At 40.0% G+C, this 18224-nt stretch overlaps 1 pseudogene; it reads right to left on the reverse strand.

The window, feature by feature from the left end:
• LOC103268742 overlaps positions 1-17519 on the reverse strand; it is a 31387-nt pseudogene extending 13868 nt beyond the window's left edge.
• Positions 17520-18224: the final 705 nt, after the last annotated feature.

The raw sequence follows: 18224 nt of genomic DNA on the forward strand, positions 1-18224 counted from the left end.
TTGAGATATAATTTATATATCACAAAATTCATCCATTGACAGTATGCCATTAAGTGGGATTTTTAAAGACATTCACAGATATGTACAACTATGGTCACAATAGTCAACTTTAGAGCATTTTTAGGATTTTAGGGATTTTTTAAAATGTGACTTGAAAATAGACCCCAACCCTCCTATTATTATTCCCTTTCTTCTGCTTTCTTTCGCTTTAGTTTTCTCTTCTGTTTCCATTTTCATAACTTAGGAAGTTAGGTTATTGATTTGAGTTCTATTTTCTTTTTTAATATAATCATTTACCAGTATAAATTTCTCTCAAAGCACAGTTGTAGATGCATACCATAAGTTTTGAATGTTGTGTCATCATTTTCATTCATATCAGAGTATTTTTAATTACCTTTTTGATTTCTGTTTTGTTTTTGTTTTTGTTTTTGTTTTTGAGTTGGAGTCTCACTCTGTCACCCAGACTGGAGTGCAGTGGCCACTCCCGGCCACAGCAGCCTTGACCTGCTGGGCTCCGGCGATCCTTCCACCTCAGCCTTCCAAGTAGCTGGAACTACAGGCGCGCGCTACCACACCTGGCTAATTTTTTTTTATTTATTGTAGAGATGAGGTCTCGCCAAGTTGCCCAGGTGGGTTTTCGAACCCGTGGGCTCAGGCAATCCACTCACCTCATCCTCTCAAAGGCGCGGGATTACAGGCTGAGCCACCGAGCCCGGCCCTTTTTGATTTCTTATTTGACCAAACAGTGTTTAGGACTGTGATGTTTTTATTTGTCATTCATACTGGGTAGCTTCAATGGTACATAAAGTATATCTGCAGATAGGGATGTTGTATGAAGCCTCTGACCTTCTCAGTAATAAAATCAAGTATAAAAACCAGGAACGAATTTACTGAAATCACTCTCTGTCTTCTACGTGGAACTTTTATTGTTTTGCATAATAGCCTCTTACTTAAACATGAGACACCAGATAACCATGTAAACAGGACTGCTTGTCATGAAGCAAGTATTATATGACCACCAAACAATCAAATTGCTTATATGCATCCTAATCATATTAACATTTCATAATTAAGTGGAAATTAGACATATATATGTCAATTTCTTTTTCTCTCTCTCTCTCCCCCCTCCATTGCTCTCTCTCTCTCTGTCTCCCACATTCCTCTCTTTTTCTCTCTCTACCCCTCTCCATTCCTCTCTCTCTTCCCCTCTCCATTCTTCTCTCTCTCTCCCCCTTCCATCCCCGCTCTACATATATCTCTCTCTCTGTGTGTGTGTGTATATATATATATATACACATATCAGGCATGATCAGGTTTAGAACCATAATATGTTATATGAGAAGGTAATTGACTGTCAAAATCATCGGCTTCTCTTAAATTGCATCCATTTGTTTAGCTGTGTATGTGTGTGTGTGTGTGTGTGTGTGTGTGTGTGTGTGTGTGTGTGTGTGTGTGTGTGTGTGATTTATGGGGAATTTCCATGGCTAGGACAGTACAAATCTTAGTGCTGATTTTCCTAGGGTTCAGCATACGACCTGACCTGTGACTTCTGTGTTGTAGAGTCGCACATTTCTTCTGAATGGTAGTACAGAAGAAACATTCCTCTAGTGGGGAAAGCTGGAACCATATGTCTGATTGTCCAGTTGCCTGGATTAGAAAATGACTAGTGGCACAAGTTTACACTCAACTTACCAAGTAAAAAATCTCAACCAACTTAGGTACTGCTTGAGGGTAAAGAGAACATAAAATGATTAATGGAAAAAGCAAGTAACAATTATAAATATAGTTTTATGTATTTTTCCTCATTATTATATAAGTATTTTATATATTAATCAATTTTATCTTTCTTTACACTTCACTATTCTATTTAAGTAAATTTAGTACTGGTTAACAAATATAGGTAAGATTAGAAATAAATAAGAAAAGGTAATTAACATTATTAACCAGATATAGATATAGTAATTGAACTTTGCTTTTCTGCTTTTGGGGAAAGATGATGAGAACACCTTCATATTTTCAATCAACCATGGTAAAGTATAATTTACATACAATAAAATTTATAAATTTTAGTTGTGCAATTTGATGAGTTTTTACATATACGTACAGCTGTGTAACCACCACCATAATCAATACTTTTTTAAATTAAAAAAAATTTTTTTTGAAACAGGGTCTTACTCTATCAACCAGAAGTGCAGAGTTTAATTATGGCTTGCTGCAGATTTGACCTCGAGGGCTCAGGTAGTCCTCCTATCTCAGTCTCCTGAGGAACTTGGACTACAGGTACATGCCCCCATGTTTGACTTATTCATATTTGTTTATTTATGTATTGATTTACTAATTTATTTAGATTTTTTTTGGTAGAGATGGTTATCTCACTATGTTGCCCAGTCTGATCTTGAATTCCCAGCCTGAAGTGATTCTCCTGCCCTGGTCAAACTGCTGAGATTACAGGTATGACCCAGTGACACACTTTTGCCTAGACATCCTCAAGGGAGAAGTCAGAAAGGCAAGGGACACCTGAGAGGTATTTGCAGGATTCTGTCAAGTGAATGCAAAAGATTGTTTACACTTTCTCTCAAATTATATGGTAGCTTTAGCGACAAAACACATTTATTTGGACTGAAGATTTCGTGTGCTTACATTAAAAGGTAGGTTAAGGAAAAGCTGTCAAAAGGGTAAGCATTAGGACGTATGCATTTTAGAAAAATTACAGTTGTACCAGGGATGGGTGTGGACTTAAATGTGCAGTTGCTTTGGCGGTATAGGCAACAAGAAGGATGGGGAAGATGGGTAGAGCTCAGGCTGGTAACAACAACCGCACCAGGTGGGGAGCCAACAACGCCATGCCCAGGATCTGTGTGGTTGAGGTCTGTGGTTTGGTGGAGATATGGCAGAGTGAAGTGAGATGTGCTGGGGCACACCCAAAGTCAGGAGATTAGGCAAAGTGTGTGGAACAAGACCCATTCCTGTGGGGCAGGCCACAGGGGCCGTGGGCAAATGGAGCACAGGTTTAGGGAAGCAAGGCTACATTGGAGAAGAACTGCAGCATGGGAGACCAAGGGGCTCACATTTCACCCCATGGCCACTGAAGATCAGGATCTAGCAGCAGGACCACATTCAGAGCACTCATCCCTCTCTGCTTGCCTGCCGTGTATCCAAACATCTCATGGAAGGAGCTGGCCAAGGCTTCAGAGGTGGTGCCGGGACTGCATGGGAACAGGTAGGAACTATAGATGTTAGGAACACACAAAGACACACATTTCCAAGCTTTACCTTCCTTCCAACCCATCTTTGAATCTCAGTAATATTTCCCATTTTCCAATAATACCTTAAAATCCACGAATGTGACTGGGCACAGCGGCTCAAACCTATAATCCCAGCACTTTGGGAGACCAAGGTGAGAGGATTGCCTGAGCCCATGGGTTCAAGACCAGCCTGGGCAACTTGGCAAGACCTCATCTCTAAAATAAATTTTTTTTTAAAGTAGCGGGGTGTGGTGGTGTGTGCCTGTAGTTCCAACTACTTGAAAGGCTGAGGCAGAAGGATTGCCTGAGCCCAGCAGGTCGAGGCTTCGGTGGCCATGAGCAGCGTGCCACTGCACTCCAGCCTGGGTCACAGAGTGAGATTCCGACTCAAAAAAAAAAAAAATCCATGTAGCTGCACCATTTAGAATTTTTATTTTTAAAATTTGCCTTCATTCATGTAACAAATGCTTAACCAGCCCTGACTGAATGCAGACTCTGGGCTGATCCTGTGACTCAAGGTGAGCCAAAGAAACATGATCCCTGTCCTCCTGGAGCTCCAGTCCAGTACAGGAGACCTACATCAATCTAATAAGGGATGGGTGTGGCTTGCCAAGAAGTGACTGGCAACATATATAACTTCATGGTTTAAATACCATTATAAGACAGGTAGGTCACAACTAAGAAAAATTTCCTCCAGGTTCTCTGACTCAATAATAGGTTTCTCTGGGAGATATTAGTTCTTCTTCACTTCATATTTTAAATGGTCAGAATGTCTTCATAATCATTAGTTATAGATAATACTATAGCAAGAACTTCCTGGGGGATTGATGGACTAAGTGATGAATTTTCCCTTCCAGTGTAATAATTCTATATTCTAGCTATTCAGTAGGATTTACAATTAATCTTACAATCTCAGAACTTCCTCTGATAGTTTATACAAAAGACAGTCTTTTATTTAACAAATAGCATAAACATGTAAAATTTTTCCAAGACGAATAAAAAGCACACAGCAGTACATTTAAAATGTGATATCAGGCTGGGTGCGGTGGCTCACACCTGTAATCCCAGCACTTTGGGAGACAGAGACGAGAGGCTTGCCTGTGCTCAGGGGTCTGAGACCAGCCTGAGTAACATGATGAGACCTCGTCTCTACAATAAATAAAAAAATTAACTGGGCATAGTAGCTCGTGCCTATGGTTCCCGCTACTTGGAAAACTGAGGTAGAAAGATTACTTGAGCCCAGCAGATGGAAACTGCGGTGACCGTGAGCATGCCACTGCATTCCAGCCTGGATGACAGAGTGAGACTCTGACTCAAAAAAAAAAAAAAAAAGAAAAAATTTGATACAAAAAAATACCAACATCTTTGATGTCACTTTTCAGAACTCAGAGTAAATATTGAATTACAAACTTTTCATCCTTTCAATCTTTAGTGTTACCTGAAGACATCAAACCAATAAGCAGAAGACTCTTAAAGTATTCTATTTGCTTAAGGGAACACACTTACATATTCTGAGAAACTGTCATTTCTTTCACAAAGCATCTGACATTTGTCATTTCCTTTATAACTTCAGTTAGAAGAAATAAAATAAGGTAATATTCTAAATGTAAAACTTGCTTAAAGGGTTAAGTCCATAGTTTTTTCCTATGTTTGCGGATGAGGGGATATAATACATAACAAAACTAACACTTTTTAACAAATGGCAGCATATTTCAAATTTAGGGAAGCATGAAGGTCTGTGAAAGTACCTTTTAATGTTAAATATTTATTTAAGAGTAAAAGCCAAATGTGTACTACAAAGTAAAATAAGATAGATGGGGGCATATAGAATACAGTCAATATGACTAAGTTTGTTAAAAAAAAACCCAATGGATTTTTTTTAAGCTTCCATTGCACATCAGGGGTGGGGAGGAGGTATTACACAGTCAAAGACTCACTTCCCTGTGTATCTTTGTGAACAAAAGCAATGTACATAAGACTTCTGTGAACCCTTAAAAATGTGCATTTATTGATCTGGATTTGCAGTTTTCAAGTTGGTGGTTCAGAAATATAGAGGTATAGTTTTCATACCTTCCTGCTACTCCCTTCCCATGCCTTTATCTGAAAAAATTTCTGGTTAAACAAGATGTCACTCTGCCTGCTCTTCGGCAATATGAATTGCAAACAATCTTAAATAAGGGCCACAGTTTTCATGTGAGGAGTTGGAATTTTAAGGACTGTATTTATAAACAAATTTGACCTTTGCATTTCATGAACTGGAGGCAAAATATTGCATCTGAGTTGCATTTTCACTGTCTCTGGCCTATTTGCATACAAACAAAATAGATTATTTTTAAAAGAGGATTTCTGTGTTTTTGTTTTGGGCCTTCGGGATGACTAAGTAAGAAGGGACCAGACCATTTTCACGCCTTGGACTTTACACATTGTGTTTATGTCACCTGCATTCCCTTTTCTTCCTCACCGCCCACTCCTAGTTTATCAGCTGCCAGTTTTTGGTATCTTCATCAACACTTGTCTGGACGGCTGATTGCAACAGCCTTCTTGCTGGTTCCCTTCACTGTCTTTCATGCAAAACAATCTGATTATGAAAGCTCTTGACTTTAAAAACCCACTCCTTGCTCCTCACGAGCTTGTGGTCACACTTCTTAGCAGACACACATGGCCTTCCACAGCCTGAATTCAATCTTTCTCTTCTGCTTTTATCACCCAAGCCATACAATTTCCCCACTAGTCATACTTGAACTGTTCACTATTCCCTGACCTCCCCTGTTCCCTACCCCTAGACCCCTTGGAAATTTTTTGCCTTCTTTCCCTTTGCATCAGCTGTTCCTTCTTTCTGGAAAATGCCTTCCCTGCCTTCTCCACTGCAAAGCTCTACTCGTCCTTTGAGATCCAGATCACCCCTCATGGGAGTCTTCCCTGCACCCTTCCCTCTTCTTTTCACCATCTTTTTAAAAAAAATCTTTCCTTTTTTTTCATTCTATCTGTATCTTCCTAACTCCCAAATCACACTACTTATTCTTCCATTATAATAGTTTCTTCACTGTGTTAAAACTTCACTGCTCAATTGGCTGTCCTGTCCTGAGTTCCACAAGTGTAAGGAAGCTGTTTCATTCCCCTTTGCAATCCTGATGCCTAGCAAAGTATCAGATCCAGAGTGGGGACTCAGTACATGTCTATGTATTAAAGTTAATATCTATTAACTAACTGCTATACACTGGGCATTCTGCTGGTATACCAAGGCACTCAAAGTATTTTGAATGCAGTACTTCATTTAATCTTCACAATAAATGTAAAAAACAAAAATTTACGAGTGAGGAAATCAAGTTTGAGTGGTTTGGCCTCCTATCCATGGTCACACAGCTAGTGACCTCAAGCTTTTAGCAGAATATGGAAATAAATCTGCTTAACTGTCTAGACTGATAATATTACGTGGGTGTTGTTAGAATGCCAGGTAGATATCACTGTACTTTTTTTTTTGGCCTGAATGCTGAAAAGTTTGGCACTTTTTGAGTCTCTTCGCTCTGTTCCTTACTAATTATGCAATTTGATTACTAAATCTCTCTGAACCTCAATTTCCTCATTTTTTTCAATGGGAAAAATAATATCATAACCCATGTGGTTACTGTAAGGATTCAGGAATAACAATAGCTATGGTATAGGTCTCCCAGAATTTATGTGTGAAATTTGACTGCTACTGTGGCAGTGTTGGGAGTCTTTTAAAAGGCGATTAGGTCATTATGAAGGATAAATGCTGCTCTGGTGGACCTGGGTTAATTCTTAGGCAGTGAGTTCTTACTCTCCTGGGGCTATGTTAGTTACCATGAGAACAGTTTATTATAAAGCAAGGCTACCCCTCATATTTTGCCCCTTTCGTACTGCCCCCTCTCACATCCCCACTATGTTATGCTGCATGAGGTCCTCACCAGGAGCAGCTGCCCAATTTTGGACTTCCTAGTCTTTAGAACTATGAGCCAAATGAACGTCTTTTCTTTATAAATTACTCAGTCTATGGTATTCTGCTATAGAAACAAAAAAACAGACTAAGACAGTACCCATGTAGAGTTCGTAGCCCTGTCCCTGGTCATCACAGCAGTCACTTGCTCCTTCCTACTCTTCCATGCATTTGGTATTCCTCCATTCACTCACTTATTTTCCTACCCTCTGTAAGTTTGGAACTATTCAGCCTCCTAAGAGACAAAAAAACCAAGGTTCAAGGAAATTAATAACCTGTCCAAAGTTCCTTTAGTCTGAGGAAATATTTTTCCCAGAACAGAAAGGGAGCCTCCAGTCAATATCTGAATGGCAAGTAAAGAAATCCCTCTGCCTATTCATATGAAAGCACTAATAGAGGCATTTAAAAGACTGGTTTGGGCTTGTTTTCTTTCTTTTTTCTAATTTTTTTTAACTGGTAACCATGGACACTTAACAAGCCAGATAAGCCTCCTGGAAACAGAATCTTTGGTCGGTCTTGGAATAGGCACATTAACTTTTCTATTTCCTGTTGTCTAAACTCTGTTTCCTTCTAATTTACACCTTGCTATTGAGTCCCCAGTCAAGTCTCCCCTCTTTCCCATTTCACTTCCTTCCAACCCCTTGGTAGAGATCTTGGAGGGCAGAGGTAAATGCCCCTCACCTTAGGATCTGACTTCTTCAAGCAAGTGGGCTGACTGGGCCCAGACTTCCACATAGCCTTCATTTCAGGAGTCCCAGCTCTCACCCTCCTTGATCTATAGGTTGTTCCTTACTACCTGCTGCTGCTTCACTTTCTAAAACCAGGCTCTTAGGCTCAAGCGTCTGGTCCAAGCAGGTCATTTAAATGAGACAAACAGATCACATGGGAAGAGGAGAACTTATATCCCATGGGAAGTTGGGTAGCCTTTGCCAGGCTCATCCATTGCTACCATGTGAGAATGTGGGCCCAGTGTTACCAGACACTGATTCTCCAGAGCAGCTGGAAATCTAAACTTATATGAATTCTTTAGATCTCAGAAATTCTGACAACTAATTATGAGTAAGGTTTCTGTTGTGTTTTGTTTCTGACTACTCTCCATCAGTGGACCATGTCTAGTTCACCAGCCTTTATTTTCAACCTCTGCCCCAGATGTCACTCCTGTCTCAGACCATTAACTCTCTGACTTTTACCTTTATTGTTTGGTTGTTAGAGCTGATTTCGGGTCTGACCCAACCCAGCTCTCTCCAAGCTCAAATCTTTTCATCCACAAATCTTTCTTGCTGCTGGAAGTAATCTCTCCCTCCCCTGATCTCCCATATTATATAGCACAGCAGTTCACAGCTTGGGTCTAGGATCAGATTGGTGTTTAGAAGCCTGGCTGTCCTACCAGCTATGTGATTGGGCAAGACTCAGTTTTCACTTATGAAAAATTGGGGATAATAATAGTACCTACTCCCTGCAGTTGGGATGATTAAATGAGATAAAATATGACTCAAGATAATATACCATAATTCCTGCCAGATGGTAAGAAATGTTAGCGACCAAGAGGTGGTATCTCCTCCCATAGCAGCTTCTAAACAAAATCTCTTTCTGGTTTATCTTTATTTTTTCAACATTAAATACAACTTTATTGAATAAATTAATAAGCCAATAGTCCCACCCCTCTCCTTTCTAGCTCTGGCTCACTACAGACTGGACCCTGATATAATGTATTCCTAAACGATTCCATCTACAATTTTCTCACTCTCCCCTGAAACTCTGTTGCACTGAGTCAGAGGTAAGACTGGTAGCCTACGCCAAGTCACTTCCTCAGACATTGAACCATTATGGAAAAATAAGGATTTCACCAATAAGTTTGCCTTTCTGACTCCTCTCAAAATGTAAGACTTGGCTATTCTGGACCAGCCTCCTAAGCCCAGGGCAACAGCATGGTGGCAAGCAGCACACCTTGAGACAGGGCTCACCTGCTGGTAGCATGCTACTTGCACCATCACACATCATGGAGACATACACAAACCACAGGCCTGCCTCAGTTACTTCCATCTTCTGAGGGTCTATGTTGGCCACTCTGAAGTAGATTACTCACCACTGGTTACTTTTTCACTTGATTTCATCCTGCTTAGCAGAGCAACTACTGAAGATGTGACAATTTTAGCCAAAGAAAGAACCCTATTTCCTCAATTCCACCAACCTACTCGTAACCACTATGACACTTTTTACATATTTGCTTGCTTTCTTATTTCTGTGCATTTTTGGCAAGATGTGGGGTACAATTCAGGTTTAGGTATGCATGTGATCATCGTACAGGTAAAGTTTGGGCTTCCCTTTGGTCCCCACTTTACCTGGTTTGAGATCAGATACCCTTATTCATGTCACACTGAAATAGGGACCGAGCGCTTAATTCACAGACGCCAACACCAAAGTACAAGTTATAAAAGGAGAGCTGGCCTGGCAGCCACTTGCCTGGACATAACAGTCCCACAGCAAGGGGCCCCCATTAGCTTTCCAAGTGGGCCAAACTGCAACATCCTGGAGGCCTAGGTACCTTTCAAGCAATGCTAGCAGGGTTCACAGAAGCGAAAAAAAAAACTGTTAAACAATTTAACCTAGCCAGTAGGTGCTGTTGCCAGCTTCCAGGAAGGGAACTTAACCGTGCAAAGCCTGAGTACATGTTTAACTGTGCAAAGGCTGAGTTTATGCTTAGCCTAATTTTTTAACATTGTAGATGTTTTTTAAAGCCTCCTTCCACAATGCATCCCTCCCTCCCTCCCCCACCCCAGGAAGTTTCCAGCTACTGCCAATCCCTTTCTTACAGTATTTTGGTAAATGTTCAGGATCTGCTTATGAGTGAGAACATATGGTGTGTGTTATTTTTGTTTGTGTTATTCTTTTACCTCTCGGGTTCCCCTTGCTCCAGCACCCCCTCTTAGGAGTAGCTGCCCTTCATTGTCCTGTTTTGTCAACCCCAAGCCACAAAGGTCTCGGCTGGATTGTGGAGAGGCATGATTCATGCACTCCTCAAATGCTGCCTGTGAGTGATGCTTTCCCTTCCCCTTTCCTATCTATCCTGATTCATCTGTTTTGTACAAGCTGACTTTTCAGAGTTGTTGGGCAACTCCTGATGCAAGACTAAGGAATGTAGGCCGGGTGCGTGGCTCACACCTGTAATCCCAGCACTTTGGGAGGCCAAGGAAGAAGAATTGCTTGAGCTCAGGAGTTCGAGACCAGCCTGGGTAATGTATTGAGATCTTGTCTCTACAAAAAATCAGAAGATTAGCTGGGCTTGGTGGCATATGCCAGTAGTCCCAGCTACTAGAGAGGCTGAGGTAGGATTGCCTGAGCTCAAGAGGTTGAGTCTGCAATAAGCCATGACTGTGCCTTCAAGCCTGGGTGACACAGTGAGACCCTGACTTTAAAAAAAAAAAAAGAAAGATTAAGGAATATTTCTTGCTTTGTTTTGCAAATCTATCTGCCAAGATTTTTCTGTGCAAATCCAGCTTCGTAATTCCCAGCATAGGGCTTCCTTTCTTTCTAAAATATTTCCCATGTGCTTATTTAGTTTTTAGAAACCACTTACCAGATATAACACACATTCTATGTGTTTTATTAATAATTCTGTTGCCTTATATCTTCTGTCATTAAAGAATCATTATTAACTATATTTTTAATCCTACTTAACTTGGGTTGATTTTTATTTTTCACTATATTAAATAATTCTGCAATAAACATTTTCATGTACAAATATGTTCCCATATCTTTGATTATGTAATTAATTAGATCTCTAGAGGTGAAATTACTAGAGTAAGCTACATAAGCATTTTCTATGTTTAAAAAAGCTTGTATATCTTCTAGAATTAAAAGTGATAATTTGATTACAGTTACCCATGATTGCTAATGAGCAAACAAGTCTCTATAAATTAAACGCAAACTTAAAATTCCTGAAGTCCAGAGGGCTAAAAAGCAGATTTCGTAGACAGCTTCATGAAGACTCTCACATAGTTACCAATTATAGAGTAGAATTTTATTGTAATGTTTTTGGCATCCTACCTTACATAAAATGTACTTTAGATGGCTTTGTTGTTTGACTTTTACTCACCTGCATTTGACTTTCTCTTCTTTTATCTATAATTTAGAGTCTACTATAGTAACTTCTAGGCTACAAGGAAGAGTCTGTTTGTTAGAACTCAATCAGGAAAGGCAGAGTTAGAGAAATCTAAGACTTAGTCAGGCGTGGTGGCTCACACTTGTAATACCAGAACTTGGGGAGGTGGAGGTAAGAGAATTGCCTGAGCCCAGGGTTTCGAAACCAGCCTGGCAACTTGGCAAGACATAGTCTCTGTGATACATTTAAAAATTAGCCGAACGTAGTGGCGCATGCCTGTGGTTCCAGCTAATTGGAAGGCTGAGGTAGAAGGGTCACCTGAGCCCAGCAGGTTGAGGTTGCGGTGGTTGTGAGCGTGCCACTTCATCCCAGCCTGGGCAGCACAGTGAGATTCCAACTCAAAAAATAAATTAAAAAAAAGAAATCTAAGATTTAACTAAAAATATAGGAAATAATAAATATTCTTTAAGGATTTTTAAAGAAAATATTTTTAAATAAAAGAATGTGAGTCCTAAAGTACTTTTATTTCTATAGGACTTTGCATCCATTATAAATTCTCATATTCCCCATGGCATTGGTTAAGTACCAGCAGCCTCATTTTGCAGAGGACATGGAAATTCAAGGAGTGGATAGCTTCCCTAAGATTGTGTGAATAACAACTAGAGAACAAGTTATTAACTTATTAACTTCTTACTATATGACACTGGCCCAATTGACTCAAAACCCTGGCATTTATATGAGTTACAGTGTAGACAAATGGAAAACAGCTACCTTTTTGCTCCTATGAAACCTCACAGACTTCACTGTTGCAAAAAAAAAAAAAATCATGGTCAGGCACAGTGGCTCATGCCTGTAATCCCAGCATTTTGGGAGGCTGAGGCAGGAGGATTGCTTAGCAACATCTCATCTTTTAAAAACAAAACAAAACAGATTTGATATATTTGTCACTAAATTGAACCTCTTGAGGACAGAAATCATGTTTACTTATCTTTGTGTATTTCTAATGTTTAGCACAGTGCCTGAAACAAAGACACTGAATGAACTAAAAAATTTCTGAGAACATAGAAAAATTGGCGGTGTCCAGAATGAGTGTCTGCTTGTACATGTATGTTTAAGACGCTGATATATGTTGACAAATTGCTTTCCAGAAGTGTTCTACCCATCCATATTCCCATAATCAATAGAATATGAAAGTACCTCTTTGTGTATACGCATTAGCATTATTACTTCTAAATTTCCCAAAAGCAACAAACATTGTTAATTTGATAAATGAAAATATCTAGTGTTTAAAATGGCATTTCTTTCATATTTAGTAAATATTACATTTGGAGGTTCTTTAATTACTTTTTAAAAAAAGATTATAGATTCAAAGGAAGTTGAAAAAAGTATGTAGGGAAGTCCTGTGTACCCTTCACCCTGTTTCCCTCAGTGGTAACCCCTTGCATAACTGGCGTACAATATCAAAACCATGAAATCCACGTTGATATAGTCCACAGGCTTATTCCGATTTTACCAGTGTTACATGCACTCATCTATGTGTGTGCATGTGTGTGTCGTTCTATGTAATTTTATCACATGTGTGGATTCGCATAATGTTGCCATTATCAAGATACAGAAGTGTTCCATCACCACAAACCTCCCTTGGGCATCCCTTTGTAGGCACATACCTCCTCTCTTCCTCATCACTGCCCCTAACCATGGCAACTACCAATATGTTCTCTGTCTCTAGCATTTTGTTATTTCAAGGTTATCATATAAATGGAATCATACAGTAAGTAATCTTTTGGGATTGACATTTTTACTTAGCATAATTATCTGAAGATTCATGCAACTTTCGGTGTGCATGAATAGTTCTTTCCTTTTAATGGTTGATTATTATTTCATGGTATGCATGTACCACAGTTTAATCCACTGAAGGACATTTCCCCCCCCAGCTGTTTATTATTATAAATAAAGCTAGGCTGGGTGTGGTGACTCACATCTCTAATCCCAGCATTATGGGAGACTGAGACGAGAGGATTACTTGAGCCCAGGAATTTGAGACCAGCCTGGGCAACATAGTGAGACCTCGTCTCTACAAAAAGTAAAAAAAATTAGCCAAAGTGGTGGTGTGTGCCTGTAGTCCCAACTACTCAAGAGGCTGAGGTAGGAGAATTGTCTGAATCCAAGAGATCGAGACTGTGGTGAGCCATGATCATGCCTTTGACAAAGTGAGACCCTGACGAAAGAAAGAAAAGGAAAGAAGGAAAGAAGGAAAGAAGGAAAGAAAGAAAGAAAGAAAGAAAGAAAGAAAGAAAGAAAGAAAGAAAGAGAAAGAAAGAAAGAGAAAGAAAGAAAGAAAAGAAAGAAAAGAAAGAAAGAAAGCTGGTGTGAATATTCATGTGTTGGTTTTTGTGTGAACATAGGTTTTTGTTTTTCTGGGACCAATGCCCAAAAATGCAATTGCTGGGTCATATGGTAAATGCATGCTCAGTTTTGTAAGAAACTGCCAGACTTTTCCAGAGTGGCTGTTCCCTTGCACATTCTCAACAGCAATGTGTGTGTAACGCAGTTTCTCTGCATCCTGCCAGGACTTGGTGTCGTCACTGTTTTTTATTATTTTAACCATCCTTATAGATATGTAGTGATAGCCCACTGTGATTTTACTTTTCATTTCCATAAGAGCTAATGATAATGATCATCTTTTCATGTGGTTATCTGCCCTATATTCTCTTTGGGAAAATATCTCTTTATATATTTTCCCATATTTCTACTTGGATTGTTTTACTGTTTAACCTGATCATCATTGCTGTTTGGGCATTTCGTTAATATTTAGTGAGAATGGCCTGTTTTGTTATTTATATTCAGTTTTTAAAAATTACTGAATTATTACCTACATTGGATTTTTTTTTCATTTTGTGAATTGCTTTCTTTGGTTTCTATTCCCAATTAGACTTTAAAAATAAGATATCAGCTATCCCATCTATATTCTCTACAGTGTCTTAAAGCTATCAAATTCTTGATAAAAATTTATTGTTTAGTTGGTTGAAAATAGTTATAAGATGGGAATGATAATTTAGGTTGACATTTTGGGTAGTTGTGTTTTGCAGGTTTACCCAGTTTTACCAGTTTCTGACTGATATTGACTAATTGGTTTACATAACCAAATGTTCATTCCTTTGTTTTGTATCTTTTTTTTTCAGAAAGCAGGATTTATTGAGAGAACAGAAAAGCTCCCACAGTAGGAGGGGACCCGAAGGGGTTGTCCTTTATTTGTATCTTATCTTTTAGTGCAATTAAATCTGACAGATTTGAACCCAGGTAACACAGAGCTGTGAGAATTGGATTATTTGACCTATCATATTCCTGACACTAACAGAAAGACTCATTTTAGACTCATTTTGACTCACATCTTTCTAAGAAAATGTTTTAATAACTCTCTATTCCAATCCTATGGTGGGCTTTTTCCCTTTTGCTAATTGATATACATTATAAATGATCCCTGAACTTTCACCTGGGCTTGTTTTCTTCTTTTCATCACCAAATTCACCAGAAGCTTCATCTCTGAGAAGCTTCAAATTTCAACTTTACTATGATTTAACAACACAGAACTGAATCTGTGTCTGTACCAAAAATCCAACATGTAAAAAGACAGCTGCAAAAATCCTTTTCTTCCAGAAATACTCCTCAAGCCAGTTTTCTGGGGAAATAAAAAGTATTGGCTTTTCTCTCCTTTGTTTATCTCTTTTTTTAAAAAATGTTTCTAAGAGAGAGGAACTCACTATGTTGACCAGGCTGGTCTTGAACACCTGGCCTCAAGCTATCCTCCTGTCTTAGCCTTCCAAAGCACTGGTATTGTAGACATGAGTCACCATACATGGCTCTGTTTGGCTTTTTTTTTATAATAATTTTTTTTTATAGAGACAAGGTCTCACTATGTTGCCCAAGCTGGTCTCAAACTCCTGGGTTTAAGCAATCCTCTCACTTCAGCCTCCCAAAGTGCTGGTATTACAGGCGTGAGCCAACATGCTCAGCCCTTGTTTAGTTTTTAAAGTAGAGGAGAAAAGACTAGGTCTGACTGACTTACTCTGGGTTATTTCCATTTGGCTCTCTATGTTCCAGTGAAGAGGTCTCATTTTAGCACTAAACTTTTCACAGGTGTAGTTCATCTGTGCTGTCCATGTTCTCAGCCCTCTAAAGTCCACTCCCTCTCCTTCACTGGGAGCGTACTGCAAAGGCCACCGAGGACCTCTGGACCAACATTTTCAGTCATTCTCCTACTTCACCTTTCTGCAGAATTTGACACCGTAACTACCTCTGCTTTATGTAATATTTTTCTACTCTTAACTTAGTTGATATAATCCTGTTTTGGTTTCCTTCCCACCTCTCTGATCCGCTCATTCACTGTCTCTTTCTCTGCTGTTTGCATTCTCATCAAGGTATTATGCACTCTCACCAAGAGTATTAGTTTGCTAGGGCCATGATAACACAGTACCACAGACTGGGTGGCTTAGATGACAGACCTTTATTTTTTTCTGAGGCAGTAAGATAAAATGAAAGTATCAGCAAGGTTTGCTCCTTCTGATAGCTGTGAGGAAAGAATCTGTTCCAGGCCTTTTTTCTCAGCTTATTGAGGGCTTTCTTCTCACTGTATCTTCACATTGTTACCCTCTATGCATGTTGCCCTGTCCAAATTTCCTCTTATAAACCTACCAGTTAGGACCCATCCTAACAACCTCATTTTAATTGTATAATCTCTGTAAAAGCCCTGTCTCCAAATATGATGAAGTCCTGAGGTATTCGAAGTTAGGAGTTCAACATATGAATATGGGGAGTGGAGTAGGCACGATTCAATCCTTAACACTCACTAGCGTCATCTTTTAGGTGGTATCTCACATGCTCAGTGGAGAAGTTTGGTGAATATGCTTTGTCTTTCCTCAGACATGTCCTCTTCTTTTTTACATCTCTCATCTCCCTTGGTTTCTATAACACTACTTTTCTCCTGGGTTGCTCCAGTCTCTCTAACCCCTCCTCAATAATAAGAGCCATAAGTTCCTTCTTTTTTTTTTTTTGAGTTGGAGTCTCACTCTGTTACCCGGACTGGAGTGCAGTGGACGCTTCCGGCCACTGCAGCCTCGACCTGCTGGGCTCTGGTGATCCTTCCACCTCAGCCTTCCGAGTAGCCGGAATTACAGGCACACACTACCATGCCCGGCTGATTTTTTTATTTATTGTGGAGATGAGGTCTTGCCAGGTTGCCCAGGTGGGTCTCGAACTCGTAGGCTCAGGCAATCCACTCACCTCAGCCTCCCAAAGTACAGGATTGCAGGCTGAGCCACCGAGCCCAGCAAGAGCCATAAACTCTTATTCCTCATCTCCTTTCTTAAATGTCAAGGTTTTCCAGGTTCTGTACTTAGCTGCTTCCCAGTCCACCATCCCCTCTTTCTAGTGAACTCACCCACTATGAGAATTCAACGATCAGCTGTACCTGTGCTGAAGATTCTTACTGTCCATGACAGGTCATCCTTTTTTCTGAGCTTGCACCTGAACATCTACTTTTCTACTTGGGCACTTCCACCCAGGTGCCCCACAGGCACCTCAAATTCAACATTACAGAAAAGGAAATCATTTGTCCTCCCTCTCTCCTTGACCCGAACCCACCCCACTTCCCTTGCTCCCCATTTTGTGAAGAATGCCACCGTGTACTTAGATGTCTCCTACTTTCCCAGTCTCCACATGACTTTTTGTTGAAAACCAAATCCTGTCCATTCTAGAACTTATTTATCTCGTAAAGTACATCCTCTCCTCTCTGTTCCCACCATCACTGCCCTGGTTTCACACCCTCATCGCTTCTTCTTGGATTATTCCAAGTTTCCTAAATGGTCTCCTTGCCAACCCACATCAGTTCTCATTCTGTTGCCAGAGTAATTTTTTTAAAGCAAATTTTATTACATCTGTACTTGTTTGCAATTCTTCAAATATAGGCTGTGCCTTTGGGATAATCATGGCTGGATGCCTGGGCTCTGGGATCCTGGTTCTAGCCTTACCCAGCTGCTTCCATCTTCATACAATTAGACTTGCAATTTCCCCAAGCACCTAGACCCCATTTGTCTATTTAATTACCCAGGCCTCGGAACTTTAAACCACATTCACTGCCCATGAAGCCCACAGCTGGTGGCCTATAAAGGCCCCCAGCAATCCTCTCGTTCTTGTACAAGCTCTTGGCTCCAGGCTTCATCGCTGCACCTAACTTGTTCACAACTTCCTTCACTTCACCCTACTTTCCAATAGTTGGCTTCCTCAGTGATCAGAGTCACCCCCTGGAAGCTGACCTTGTCCTTGGGAACTGCCTATTTCAGATCAGCCCTCCTAAGAACACAGCCTGGGGTTGTCTTGCCAGGCTGAGAGGGTACTAAACACATTACAAGTTGTTCTACAATAGAATCTTTAATGACTGCATGGTATTCCATTGTGGTTGTTCCATAAGTAACCAATCACCTATTTTTAGATGTTTAAGTTGTTTCTAAGATCTTACCTATTAAAAATAATAGCTAGAAAAATATCCATGTCACTAAAACTTTACAAACCTAATGATTATACACTTAGAATAAATTCCTTAAAGGTGACCTGCTTGGTTAAAGAGCCTGCATGTTTCAAGGGCTTTTGATGCATATTACCGGACTATTGTCCAGAACAATAATATCACCATAAGTGAGCAAGAAGTATATAAATAATCCCCTCTCAGCCAGGGTCATTGGCTCAGCCTGTAATCCCGTACCTTTGGGAGGCTGAGGTGAGTGGATTGACTGAGCCCACAAGTTCGAGACCCACCTGGGCAGCGAGACCTCATCTCTACATAAATCAAAAAATCAGCCGGGCGTGATAGCGCATGCCTGTAATTCCGGCCACTTGGAAGGCTGAGGTGGAAGGATCGCCGGAGCCC

This window comes from Carlito syrichta, unplaced genomic scaffold, assembly GCF_000164805.1.
Source record: "Carlito syrichta isolate Samal-C Ts95f unplaced genomic scaffold, Tarsius_syrichta-2.0.1 Scaffold308881, whole genome shotgun sequence".
NCBI lineage: Eukaryota > Metazoa > Chordata > Mammalia > Primates > Tarsiidae > Carlito > Carlito syrichta.